The sequence below is a fragment of the Amblyomma mixtum genome, chromosome 3 (genome assembly GCF_055824585.1).
Source record: "Amblyomma mixtum isolate Tamu chromosome 3, ASM5582458v1, whole genome shotgun sequence".
NCBI classification, from domain to species: domain Eukaryota; kingdom Metazoa; phylum Arthropoda; class Arachnida; order Ixodida; family Ixodidae; genus Amblyomma; species Amblyomma mixtum.
In genome coordinates, this window is record NC_143014.1 from 272,498,729 (window position 1) to 272,513,588 (window position 14,860).

Below are 14,860 nucleotides of genomic sequence, written 5' to 3' on the forward strand. Positions count from 1 at the left end.
GATCGAACCCGCGTCTTTCGGGCCAGCAGCCGAGCACCATAGCAACTGAGCCACCGCGCGGCCTCATTATGGAGAGTAGCGCTGCACTGGCTTGCGGCTTCTCATGCTTCTTCGCAACTGAGGCGTGCTGCACGCTGACTTGGGAGAGTTCATAGCAGTCTCTTCTGTACCACCAGTCACGTTCACAGTTGTCTCTTCTGTGCCACTAGTAGCACTCACGGTGAGGTCAGAGTCCACAGAAACAGCCAAACTGGTGTCACACTCAGTCGATGGGTGGCTGGAAACGCCCTGTGTTCCAGTAGTTCCAGGCCTCCATAGTTCAGTGGTTGGCTCAACGATTTCTTCGACTTGAGGACGTAGGTGGTCTCCGTGCCTATGCCAGACAGTACCGTCACTGAGACAGACTGTAGCTGCTGACTGACCTGTGGTGCTCGTGACACGTGCGGGTACCCACGGTGGCCCTCGACGAAAGTTCTTTGCGAGTACGTTGTCTCCAACATTCGGCGAGAAGAACGACACCCTTTATCGGCCTGTAGTTTCTGCTTCAACTGTCTCAGCAGCACTGAAGTGTGTAGATTTGGGCGAAGAACATCCAAAGGTGTCTTGAACATCCTTCCCATGAGCATTTCACACGGTGCTCTGCCTGTGACTTCATGTGGCGTGGTTCTGTAATGAAATAAGAACCGCGAAATCTGGGTTTGGAAAGATCCAGATTCAGTCTTCTTGATCTTGTTCTTGACAGTCTGTACGACGCGCTCTGCCGCACCATTCGAAGCTGGATGGTAGGGAGGCACAAGCATGCGACGTATTCCATTACGTGCCAAGAATTCCAAGTACTGTTCACTTGCAAAGGCAGGCCCATTGTCGGAAACTATGAGATCCGGCAGTCCATGCTGCGCAAATGTTCGCAAAGCATTGATAACAGCATCCGCTGATGTTGATGTTACTGGAAAAACTTCGACCCACTTTGAATAGGCGTCAACAATGACCAGGAATGTATGATCCATGAATGGGCCCCCAAAGCCAACGTGAAGCCTTGACCAGGGCCTCTGTGGAAACGGCCATGGCGTGTGCTGAATGCGTTGCGGTGCACGCAGGTAAGCTTGGCAGGTTTCACAGCTCTTTACACTCTTAGCGATGTCTCCATCAATTCCCGGCCACCAGATGTGGCTTCTGGCAATTGTCTTGCTTTCCTCAACGCCAGGATGCCCTGCATGAAGTATAATTAGGATTTTGGCTTGCAAAGATTTTGGGATAACAACTCTGGAACCCCACAGCAAGCAACCTTCGTGGAGGCTGAGTTCGCTGCTCCTTGCTGTGAATGGATTTCCTTCTGGTCCTGCTGGAAGTTTTTCCCCTCGCAGGACAGCAAGAGCTACATGGCTCAGGAATGGATCCTTTTTTGTAGCTGGTGCCACAATGGCAGGTGACAACAGACCTGGGTATGCTTGTTCAAGCATGAACATTTCAGCAGGTGCAGGTAGATCCACGTTGTTTGCAGGCAACGGCAACCTACTGAGAGCATCCGCATGACCTAAGCCCAGACCAGGCTTGTACACAAGCTTGTACTTGTATGCAGAAAGTTTCAATGCCCATCTGACTAGTCGTGGTGATGCTTGCACTGGAATGGGTTTGTCATCATTCAGTAATCCTAGTAGAGGCTTGTGATCCGTATAAGCAGTGAAAGGATTGCCCCACAAGTACTGGTGGAACTTTTCAACACCAAATACAAAGGCTAATGCCTCTTTGTCGAGTTGGCTGTAGTTTTGCTCTGCACGAGACAAACATCTGGAGGCAAAAGCAATGGGCAGTTCTAGACCATCAGATTCTCGGTGTGCCAAAACTGCGCCGATCCCATACGGTGAGGCATCGCAGCTGAGACACAGTGGCTTCCATGGGTCGAAATGTACTAGGACTGGAGCGGATGAACTGCTTCACTGCATTGAATGCATTTTCTTGCTCTTTTCCCCACACCCACTTCTTCTCGTTCATGAGAAGTAAGTGCAAAGGGCGGAGGCGTCCGGAAAGGATTGGTAGAAAACGCCTGTAGAAGTTCACAAGTCCCAAAAAACTTTGAAGCTCTTTGACGCCCCGGGGTGCAGGTGCATGAAGGATGGCAGATACCTTGCTCAAACTTGGAGACAGGCCTTGTTTGCTTATGATGTGCCCGAGGTATATTCAACTTGTCGGACGAAAAAATGACACTTGTCGAACTTCAACTTAAGTCCAACATCACGAAGTCTAGATAGGACAGCACTGAGGTTGCGAAGATGCTCTGAGTCATTCGAGCCAGTGACAAGGATGTCATCGAAATATACTGCAACATGTGGCAGCCCTCGGAAAAGGTTCTCCATCTCCCTTTGGAACAAGGCTGGTGCCGATGACACGCCAAAAGGAAGACGTGTATACTGGAATAATTCCATGTGTGTGGAGATTGTGACATACTTTCTAGATTCTTCGTCAAGAACTATTTGCTGGTAGGCGTCCCTCAAATCCAGCTTTGTGAACTTCTCACCTCCTGACAGCATGGCCCACAGGTCCTCAATTCTTGGAATTGGATACTTTTCCATCACAGCCACATGGATTAACGGTAATCTTGAAATCTCCGCAAATCCTGACGCGTCCATCCTTCTTGGCCACTGGAACAATTGGTGCAGCCCAAGCTGAAGAAGTGACTGGCTCCAGGATGCCTTCCCTCTGTAGGCGCTGAAGCTCTTGTGACACCCCATCCTTCAGGGCAAAGGGCAGTGGCCGTGGCTTGAAAAACTTTGGTACAGCATCTTGTGGAACATGGATTGTGGCTTCTGGACCCTTGAAAGTTCCCAGGCTCTGTTCAAACACCTCAGGAAACGCTTGAAGGTCCTCAACATCAGAAACAGCATGAACGTCTGCTTCCACGCGAGCAATGTCAATGCCCAGTTCTCGAATCCAGTTCCGGCACAGAAGTGTAGGTGAACGTTCCCCAGTCAGGAATAAAGGTAGCACTGCTTTTCTGTCACGAAACTGCACTGTGACATCCGCTCTACCTTGAACTTGTGTGAGCTCACCCGAGTAGCTTCGCAGGGGTAAATCAGACGGCATGACAGGTACTGACGGTAGCAGCTCCTGACAGCTCTTGACAGCTCCTGACAGCTAGCAGCTCCGAGTCGCTTCTACTGCTAACCGGGGGGAAAGGCCGGGCGTAGCCTTGCGTGCGCTAAGACGCTAAGACCCCCTCCTCTGCACTCGGACGTCGGCGACGGCGCCATGCCAGAACTAGCCCGACCTCTGACCAATGGGGACGCACGGCCGGTGGGAAGTGGAAAAGGAGACAGCACTGCCGATGCTGCGTGTATGTGCGCGCCTACTTTGGCGTGAAGAACAGAGAGACGTGGAGCGAGCCTATATAAGAAGGGCGCTGATCGCTGTCAGTTTAGTCCGAGCCGCCGTTTAAGCTTCATCGAAGCGCGCCCGTTCGACTCCCGGGAAAACACCACTCGGCCAGCATCGGACCGACGAGGCAACGTTCGCCAGTCTGCGGGACGGCATTGTCGTGGACCTCTGGTCGTCGGACTGTCGCAGTGCCCGGTGAACAAATTGTGTTTTGTTTGTCTGCCTCTCTCTTGTGTTAGTGCACTTTAGGTGCAATATCCCTTTTGTACTGTAGTCTCTCTCTCGAGTTTAACTTTGCACGAGTTGCATTGTTTTGTTAATCACTTTGTATGTGTTTGTACTAGTGATTGTGAAATCCTCTGTATCGTCTCATTGCTGTATAAATATTGTTTTGTTTGTGAACCTTTGACTCCGACCAATTCTCTGGCTTGCGACCGGCGAAAGCTGTGCACCAAACGCCCAAAAACCCCTTGTCACTTGGTAGCTGGTCTCCGCAGAGCTTGCCACGCTGAGTCGAGGGCATCTTGAGTCCCAGACCGCTACCCCCACACGCTTTAAGGGTGTCTGGGAGCTTCACGCTTAAAAGTGCGCGAAGTTAGGTGACAGCGACTCAGGTTATGAGAGACGCCGTAGTGGAGGGCTCCAGAAATTTCGACCACCTGGGGTTCTTTAACGTGCACTGACATCGCACAGTACACGGGCCCCTAGAATTTCGCCTTCATCGAAATTCGGCCGCCGCGGCCGGGATCGAACCGGCGTCTTTCGGGTCAGCAGCCGCGCCGTAACCACTGAGCCACCACGGCGGGGCTGTGGTGATGGTATGCTGACGTGAAATGTGCATGCGACGATTTTTATCGCTGTTTTTGACCTCTAGGGTATAAATGTGCAACTCTCTATAAAATAAACTAGTTGGAAGTCGCGCATTGTACATGTCGTTTGTGTGTCCTCGTTTTCGTCTCGTCTTTTGCGCAAGCGCGTACCCCTTTCTATCAAAATGTCTGTAATGTCTGAAATAGGCGACGCAGGTAAGGAATAAAAAATGAATAAATAAAATGTTCGAGGCAGGCTTGCAAGGGCAGTCTTTCAATTGCTTTGTTATCAGCCAATGTAGAAGCACGAGCGAGTTGGTGGCGGATAATTCTTAAAAGAACATCAAACAGACACGGACACAAGGAAGGGACGTACACAAGAGCGGACGTCGCGTAGTGCCTATAAATTACTACTGTTTCTTTCAACATCTTGCACCACGTTCTTCCGAGAACGGGACATCCAGCGAGGGGAACAGCTTAAAAGTGAATAACACCCGAAGAACACTACACCCGAAGAACAGCTGTTCTTCGGGTGTAGTGTGTGTATGTCGCTTTCATTGGGTAAATGGTGACACATAAGCCTGTAATTGATTTTACTGCACTATACTTGAAAAGTACTAAAGACAACGCATATGCCGGAACGGCGGTTTCAAATTGCCCGCGCTCCTTGCAACGCTCGCCACGGCGCCCTGTCGCGACGCTTTCCACCGCAGAAGACAGATGGCGCTACTGCCGCCCTTCAGCAAAAACTCGGTGTTTTGGGTTTCGGCACGCCGATCTCGTCGCAGACGATTACGCTTTTGCATCATTCACGGCTCAACTAAGTAAGTACCGTTGTAAAACTTGCTACGAAACAAAAGTTACCATACTGCGCAAGCTCTGTGTGCAGTTTCACCGCAAACGAGCGAGCGGTTGAGGCAGGAAAATTTTTGAAAGTCTTCACGATAAAAACGCACAATGCTACATGCGGGAGCCACAGTCTAGGGAGGCGAGTTGGGAAAGGATGTGGTCGTGGCAAACACCGTCGAAGGCCTTGCGAACATCGACGGTCACAAGTGCGTGAATTTGAGTGGGGGTAGGTGAGAGAAACGTGTGCTGGAGAACCAGAAACATGTCCTGTGCACAGACGTGGCGTCGGAAGCCGATGAGAGAATGAGGGAAGAACTCCCTCGTCTCGAGAAAATTAGAGAGGCGAGTCAGGGCCATTCGCTCAAGGGTCTTACCAACACATGATGTCAGGGAGATTGGGCGGAGGTTAGAGAGAGAGGGAGGCTTGCCCGGCTTTGGAATCATAGAAATGAGGGAGGAGGTCCAGGAGCTGGGCAGGCAGCCGCTGTCCCATGCATCATTGTAGGTTTTAAGGAGGAATTCTTTGGCGCAGTCAGGAAGGTTGCGAAGTGTGGTGTATGTAATGGCATCCTCACCGGGAGCCGAGCGTGTAGCATTAGCAGCCAGAGCCGATTCGAGCTCCCGGAGAGTGAAGGATTGGTCCAGATCGGGGTTAGGTCCACCGCAGTACACCGGGTAGGAGGGTGCCAGAGGGGGTGGGAGATATAGAGAGGCGAGCTGATCAAAAACATCGGAGGGAGTTCCTTGAGTGAGGGCTTTAGCTAGAGTGGGAGCAAGGGCAGGCTTAGTGCCAAGGAGGGATTTGAAGAGAGACCATGTGGATCGCGAGTGCAATGCAGAGTCAAGACGGTCACAAAGAGCACTCCAACGAGAGTGCTCGAGGGAGGCGCAGTGGGCGACGATCTCGGCCCGCAAAGCAGTGATCCGGGAGGAAAGTTGGGCATTGTGTGGTTGGGAGCGAAAGGAGCGTTGAAGACGTTTACGGCGACGCCATAAACGGAGAAGGTGAGGATCTGGGTCTTGGATTGGGTAACGAGAGCGAACGCGACGGCTACTGGACGTGAGCGCTGCAGAGATGCGCGACGTCCAGTCGTCGTAGGATTGAAAGGAGCCGGAGGCGAGATTAGTGCGAAAAGCATGCCAGTCAGTGTGAATAATCGGATGACAGCGAGGGATGTGGGAGAGAGAGGTGGTGATATGGGTGAGAAAGTGGTCACTTAGAAGAGTTTCGGCTGTCACCTGCCAGTGAAAGGAAAGTGAACCCCGAGAGAAAGTGAGGTCGGGTGTCGTAGGGCGTTGTGAGGCAGTGCCCGCTCGAGTAGGAGAGCCAGGAGTATTAAGAAGGGTGAGTTGGCGTTCCTGGGCCAGACAATGGAGGAGGCGGCCGGGTTTGAGGGTTTGTGGGTAGCCCCAGAGTGTGTGAGGGGCATTAAAGTCACCACCAAAGAGGAGATGGGACGTAGAAGAAAGAGAGTGAAGGAATTTGCCCAGAGCAGAGAATAAAGAGGAAGTGACAGGGGGGTTGTAAAAAGACAGAAGGACGAGTGAGATGCGGGAAGAAGGGTGGTAATAAACCACACCAACTAAATATTTAAGGAGGGTGGAGGGGATGTCAATTTGCTGTACGAGCACGTCACTGCGTACATAAATAGACGCAAGTGGTGTGGCCGTAGTGGCATGGTAGGCGCGGTAGCCTGGGACATTGCGGGCCGTCCGGGTCTCCTGGAGAAGGAGAAAATGAGGTAGGGAGGGGCGGGTGAGTAGATACTGGTGGAGGGGGGTCTTATTGTGGCAAAGATTTCGGCAGTTCCACTGCACAATCTCGAGGTCCTCGCCAAACGCCATTATGATAGTGGAGAGGAACGCGATGGTACGCGTTCCTTCTTTTTTGCCGGGGGCAGTGACTCATGGACGGATTGGAGCATAGATGCGAAGGATTCCAATTACTTTGATTGTGCTTGGAGGGTGGTAAGGATCTGGAGAACCGAAGTTTCCAGCTGAACCAAGCGAGTGTGATGTGCCTGTGTGGTGGTTTCTACAAGGTCAGCCAAAGGGGCGACCTGGGCGCTGGAGGAAGGAGTGGTGAACGTGGCAAGGTGCTCATTTAGCTTGCTAAGCTGGGAGGTAAGAGAGGAGGTGGTTGTCTGGAGGGTTTGAGTCAAGGCATGTATCTGCTGTTGTAGATCGTGGGAAATGCGCTGCTGCTCTCGCTGCTGGCGTTCCAGCATTGCGAGCCGGAGGTCGAAGGAGCGGCTCTCGTCAGTCAAGGATGGAGACGGTGGTGTAGTGGAAGAGAGGGACGCTAGCACCGAGGATCCTTTAACTATGGCGGCGTAGGAGCCTGGTGGTGACGTGATCGGAGATGATGGAGATTCATGATTAGAGGAGGAGGAGGCGGGGGAGGGGGGAGGGTTGGTGGGTTGAGTGGCCCGGCGCAAAGCTACGCGTCGGAGGTATGCAGCTTTAGCACACTCGCGTTGCTTAGCAAGGATGAAGGGGCAAGTGGGGTCGAGGGAGGGGTGGGTGTTCACCTGGCAATGAACGCACCAGGGCTGGGCACACACATGAGCGGAAGGGTCAGCGGGTAGAGGAGCAGCACAGCGACGGCACTTGGCCGGAACGCTGTGCTGGGGGCATTGGTGGGCGCGATGGCCTAGAGTGAGACAACGGGTGCAGGTGGGAGGCTTAGGTTTATGAGGACGGCACCGGAAGGCAACGCGTTTGAAATAAACAAAGTGGGGGATGACGGTGCCAGCGAACGTTATGAGCACTGATTGAGTGGCTCCCATCATGCGAGCAGCGAGAATATCTGTTTTGAAAGATTCCAGGTCATGCATGAGGTCATCAGGAGTGAAGTGGCCCCCGACGTTATGGATGACGCCGAGGCATGAGATGGGAGGATGGGGGGTGTAAGTTTTGATGGTGACAGGCTTACCATGAAGCTGAAGATGCGTGACAGAGAGTAGGAGGTGGGCGGTGAGAGGAGAATGAGTCTTTAGAAACACAAGGCTTTGGGCTGGCCTGGCCTGAAGGGTGATGTCGGCACTGGTCTTCGAGGAAAGTTGTGCAGCGGAGGCGACTGCGGCGAGTACGTCGTAGAGAGGTAGCTTGGGGGTGAGGGTTCCAGGGGGAAGCTGGATGGCAACTGTGATGAGCTCGGCGCGGGGTCGGGCTGCAGTGGCAGGCTTACGGTTGGCACCGATGGTGGTCCAGCCGATTTCCTGGGAAGGAGTGTCGTCTGCCGGGGACGTCGTAAGGTCCATGTCTGAGTCCTCAGCCGGAGTCTCAGTGTGCGACGCGGGTGCCGGGCTGGAGGTCTTGGTGTCAGTGGGACCTTTGGCTGGAGTAGGTGCAGCGGCTCCAGCGGCGGCGACGAACGCAGCCGGCTGCGACGCGTCTATGGCCCCGAAGCTCTTGGCGTCCCTTAGAGCGTGGAGTTGGCTAGGTGTGGACGCTGCGCCGACGACGAACGCTGCCGGCTGCGCCGCGGCCGTCGATCCGGTGCTCCCAGCGTCGCTCAAGGCGTGCAGTGCGGCAGGAATGTGCTCGGTTGCGTGGGCGGCGTTGAACGTACCCGTTTGAGAGACGGCTGTCGACGTGGTTGGAACAGGCCCCGCGGTGGCGGCATCGGTGGGTCTGGGCTGCAGGGGCTTGGTCAGACGCTGCATTGCGGCGGTGGAGGCGCGGCGCGTTAGGTTTAGCGAGGCGCCGCGCCGCTTCACAGTTTTGGAGACGCTTGGAGGGCCAGTTCGGCAGCGGGCCGTGATGCCAATGCTTTCCACGTGCTTCGGGAGCCTTCCTGAAGCGATGGAGTGTAAATCCAGGGGCGGGCGAGGCCCTGGACCAGGCCAGGGGCAGGTTAAAGCAGAGCGCGGTAGGCAGCCAGCTAACCAGGGCGGCGCCACCTAGCGGAATCCCAATCATCAGTATCATCATGGTGGGCACAAATAACGAGACAGACGCGCACTGCCTCGCCGCAATTGCTCACATCCAAATGAACGGAAAAAAAACTCGGAGATGTCACGTTAACGAGTAACTGCGCTCAAGATAGCCGCAGTACTGCCTGGTAGAGGGAAAATGTGACGAGCGACGCACAGCCCACACCGTCATACGTTATGCTGAAGCACTACAACGACAGAACCGAACACGTAAACATGCATTCTACGCGCGGCGCCGGCGCGACCCGCAGTCCATCGGGCCGCGCGCGCCGATAAATGGCGACTGGTGTCGAGAGTAGTGGCGCGCCAGCAGCCTGCGTGTGAGGGTAAAAGAATCTGGTCTATAGTCGGTTACAACTAAAGAACGAAGTGGCACACGCAACTCAGAGGGAGCTCTCCAGGCAATCACGTCGATTTGTGTGGCTGTGCATGCAGCCAAGCCTGCGAAAGAGAGCGAAGGAGACGGCGCTTTGTCCCCGTGTCGCCGAGGGTGGATGTCCTTTGTTCGGGATAAGGCTAAAAGAATAATAACGCAAAAAGAAAGGAAAAGATTTTGCTGCCCCGGCATCTGCCATCGTCTCTAGGAGCACCTGAGCTGGAGCAAGGGAAAAGACAGGGAGAAAGGCGAAGGTACTAGTAGGTGTGGTGCCCCCGTTTATTGTCTCAGCTGCACTGGCCATAAAGGGGGAGAGGGCTGGGGTGCTCACCTTTCGCATATGTCCTTGCGAGAGCGTTTTTTGCGCAAAAGCGCTGAATGTTACAGGTGGGGTCATATTCGGCAACAGACGGTCGTGGCGGCTTCAGTCTCCACCGGTGCTGTCGCGGCGCACCTGTGGAGACCGAACAGAAAACTGTTCGGTCGACGCGCTTGGCTGGGCGGTCTCCTCTGATGGGCATGTGCTGCTTCGTTCTTGAGTTGTACCCGACTTATATACCACATGGATTCATTTCAGCGGTGGAACATGGCGCCCTCTGAACCACGGCATTCGTTTGAAAGAAGTGCGAGTCTAGTTCAGGAAAACTGCACCTGCTCCATGGTTAGTGCTCAAATAGTGCAGCTGCAGCCGCCATGGAAGCAGATGATGGTTTGCGGGTTGCGATAAACGGCGGAGACTCAAGTAACTTTCACTCGTCGACAAGCTAGAACGGTGCTCGAGTTCTCCAAAGAAACGGATCGAGGCTGGTTCATGGCAACATGTTATTGTGATGTGCTGTTTGCACACTTCTTCATGAGATACGAGATGTTGGCTGCCGCTGATGCAGGCTGTAAACAGCTGGCTGCAATTCATTGGCATCGCAAAGGCTAGCGACGACCAGGCCTGCACTCGACCATCCGTTTTGGAAACAGACAGTGCCAAACTGCGCTCAAAGTACCGGAACAAGCGGTACACACCCGCCGCACCGCCGCTGCCGCAGAACTTTGCCGAACTGCTGCAGTGAGTGCAGGCGAATCGAGCGCTCTCCAACTTCCCCTCCACAGCGCTAGCCGGAACAGCGAACAACCGGCAGCACGCAGCGAAAGCCTCATCTCTTCCCTTTCCTGTCGCTTTAGCAATGCCAAAGCTGTCCTCGAAAAATAATACGACGCCCAGAATGCGTTTCGTAGCGTCAGGTGAAAAAAAATTGGCAGTGGCTTAGCTGTGCTCTGCCTGGATATACGTAGCGTAAAGCGCTCCGGTGTTTCGGCCGCACGTTTCGCATTGGCTGCTCGACGGCGAACTGCCAGGCGACAACCTCGGGATCGGAAGAATTTACATTTTCCAGTCTTCTGCACCGTTTGGCAGCGGCTCGATTCTCCTTAGCTTACCAGAGCTTACATGTTGAGCGTGACCGTCATTTCTCTACGCACCCTCCTCGCGCATGCGCAGTAGCGCGCGGCGCAACTGTCGTAAACACGAGGTCACACGCCGGAGAGGAGCGCACGCCAGCGGCGCGCCGGCAGCGAGGAGCTCGCACCGGCTGTGGCGAGGAGGCGACGAACCTGCGCCTCTCGTGACGTCACGCGGTTCTAGCGCATGTGCATAACAGGCGGCGCACACTCGCGCAAAACTCGGCTCTGACCCGCGTAGTGTGGCTTTACGCTACAAAACAATCCAGCAAAGCAATATGGCGGAAATCTGCTTGGAAGTTCGACACACACTACTATAGTGCCTAGAATAGCTACATAGGGCAAAATCGAGGGAAGCGTGCAAACATCGTAGAGATATCGTTCTCTCTCGTGAACACCTCCTGATTGTAAATGTTTAGCAGCGCCACACTCGTTATTTTTTTGAACTGTGATTATTTAGTACACATGAATATGTGTAGATGGCGCTACTTACTACATTTATCTAAAGTGACTTTACATTTATCTACATTTATCGCATGTCGCTGCGTTATTGCTATTATTGTTTGTATTCTGTGGACTTTGTTGTTGGCAATTGTTACAAGCTGATTAAAAGAATGAGAGACCGACATTTTAAGAGTATATTTGCCAGAAAAAAAAGAAGCCGCGGAACGTTTCAAGAGCTTGTGCCCTTCGTAAGGAGAACAAAAAAGGTAGCTAAAATCAACTAGACATTGCGCATTCCCCAAAAGCCGTAGAGTAAAGGCGATGCTTAGCCGCATAGAGCGAAGTATTAAGTTTCTTCACGCAAAATCTCAGAACTGCCACGTGCTGGTTACCTGAACAGTATAGCATTCCGTTTTTAACTATTTCGAAAAAACGCTAAATTTGATCAGGAATAACTTTTAAACTAAACAAGGCAGATGAATGAAATTTTCAGAATGGAAGAGCGATTAGACGATCTCAGACTGTACGAAAAGTCGCCGCAGTGCAATGCATATCCCAAAAGCTATTGCAGAGATTACATTGTTCTGTTTTCTATGCTTTTCAAACATGCGTGGCTAATAAACTAACCTATACACGTACTTCTAAATGCTTATCCACGCTCACTAGCATCAGATCTCAAAGTATCTCGAAAGATATTTCTCTAGGTGCAAGAGGTTTTTCACAATTTTGAATTTTCTGAGAGAAGTTGAGCTCAACTGCCAGTTTTCATCTTTGCGTTTTCTTTTACAGTTGAAACAAATTTGCAGCTACCGTTAAACCAAATTCATCTTTTGAAACCAGAGAAAACTAGCTTTTCACAGATATCTGAACCATATTTATGAAGCGAACGAGCGAGGTACAATCGACGTACAAATATCACCAAAAATGGTTCCCGCCCACCGTCAGAGTGGGACCGCCACCCGTCAATTTTTTCCCCTTCGGTTCCCCCATGGCACGGTAGAGGTGTGCACCCGAGAAGCGAGACATTTACGGCGCCCTTTCTTTACTATAAAACCAGAACTAATCACTTTAAGCGGTATTCACACGGGCTATGAATCTTTAACGTGGATTGCACAGCACATGGGCGCATCTTGCGTTTCGCCGCCGTTTCGTTGGAGGGACGCGGATCGGTGACGTCGCGCACCTTGTCTCCACATCCGTCCTAGCCGATGTCCCCCGTGGGAATACTGCCTTAAGCACAACGTGAGTAAACTAGGCTATTGCACCATGGAATGCTCAGCCGAAACGGTGATGACCTTCTACAGCAGCATGATATCTACCTTGCCTCAGCCGCCCGACAAGCAAAAGGACGCCGCGGCGCCTAACTTACGTTCAAATTCGTTGTCCAAGCAGACGGCGATGTAATTCAGGGAGCGACGGCGATGGCGCTCTTTGCCATAGTCGGGGTGCTCCCGGTCCCACAAACACCTGGTGTTGTAATACTGTTTGAGGTCCGATGCCTGAGCGGAGGCAGGCCTGGGTTCATACTCAGGTTGGACCCACGAAATCCGGCCCGGAAGGCATGTCAAAAGGAGCGAAAGTACTGATGCATGCTACTACCCTCCGCACGCGGGGGCGTGCAAGTTTGGCTACCGACGCGCCGGTTTCTGGTTCCGGAGAAACCAGGTCCGCGCGGGGGTTTACAGTAGCAAGGCACTGAAACGACACCTCGGGGAAGCGGCCTCACGGCCGGCCGCAGGGCTGTCATGGCCTTTGCAGGACGCCGAGGAACGGGGATGGAGTGCGACTGTTAGTCCGAGTGACTCCGGCGATGTGGTGGAGTAACGGTGGAGTAAGTAGGCCCGGTCCTCTCACCCTAAGCCCCGTTCTTGGTTTGTGGCCCGGTCGCCCGGCCTTGAACACTCGCTCCTCAGTAGGAGACGAGCAAGCTAGGGGAGGAAACAAGTGCATGGATGGTTGGTACGAAGCACAGATGGGCCCCATGGAGTGAGTCAGGTGCGAGACCGAGGGCCGGTGGTGCCGCGTAGGTCCGCGATCTGGGGCCTCTGCTGGCCGGACTCATCACACATACTTCCGGAGTCTGAAAAACCGTGAAAAGCCCTCGTCGGTTGGTAGCCGGCATGTTGGAAACAAACCCAGTCGTGGAGGGGCCCTTGAGTAGCTGCTGACCCCGTGTTAGGTTTTCCTGTCTTCGGCGGTCGGAGCCCGTTGCGTATGGTGGGTGGTCGGGCATCCCGTGAGCGGGGCCGCACCATTGGGCAACTCGACGCTCTCCCTGTCCTGGCCAGGCAGGCCAGTAATAGAGTCGAGTCATTGAAGGATCAGAGCAAAAAAATCGCTGTCCCCATTCCCCTCCCATGTCCCATTTCCCTTTCCGCTACTTCCCAGGGGAGGTCAGGGGAGCCTCCCCGGGCCCGCTCTCCCGGCTGTGGGTCGATATAGTAGTACTCCCTTATTGATTTCTTTCCACCTTCGGGTGGTGAAATTACAATTGCCTACGGGCCAATTCATTTATTTTGATTGGCTTGAACCCGTGATACAGTAGTGGTGCGGGAGAGGCTTATTTTATTATTCATTTATTATGCCTCGAAATACATTATGTTGGATGAGCTTGGCCTCCTTGCTAGTCGTCCACTCGGGCTTGTGGTCGGCACGCGATGCCGGCGGGTTGGTCGACGCCGAGTCCATCCTGTTGAAGAGTAGGGGTGAAATGACGCAGTGCGAGGAATAAGCTTTGCGCTCTGATCCGTAACGAACGCTGCCGGCGTTGTCGTGACCGTACTTCTGACCACGTGGGCCCGATCAAGCAGCAACCGTGAACAATCGACGAGGCCGACAACCTCGCGACGGCGGTGGTGAAGTGGGTGCTTGGAATGCCGCCCTCCGAGCGAAATTCCTTGAGCGGAGGTGACCACGGCAGTAGCGGCGAAGGCCGGCGACGTGCCGGGGGTATTGTCCGAGCAACCACAGCGGATGCGGAGGCGACGTGGCGGCGCCAGTCACGCTGGCGGTTAATTGAAGACTTCTGTGTTCCCGACTCGGGTTCTGGACAGCAGGTGGGGAGGCAAGTTCATTCACCTGCTGGAAGACTGCGGGAGATTCCTTTCCAGCCGGGCTGGATGAGTCAGCATCTCCCCCTCTCATCGAGTGCATCCAATAAAGTTTTCTTACCACCACTCACTCACCTGAGTATCTAAATCACCTCCAAAGTATGCGCGCTGCACAGATGCACCGTTTTCGAACGGAGAGCCGGAAGATACAACGGACCGGTCAAGCCCAAGCGACACTATCGTCTGCAACTGCCTGGAGCGTAACACAAACGCCTGGAACGAAGCAGAAATAGATTTCCGAGCTTTGCCGCGGTGTGTTATCTACTTAAATGATGTAACACAACAACTTAAATTAAATTTAAAAAAGTTTTTTGAGCACTATAGGTGTCATGTGATGGAAAATATTTTTACTCGAACGGTTTGTAGTTAACATTTACTTGACTAGAGGGCGCTACTGATACACATGTTTTGATTTCACTTTATTTCGTTTTCTGGGTCATTTTGCTGGCGAAAATAAGCGCTGCTGTAATAATTGGCTTTGAAGACTCTTAAATATCATATTTTCGCAAG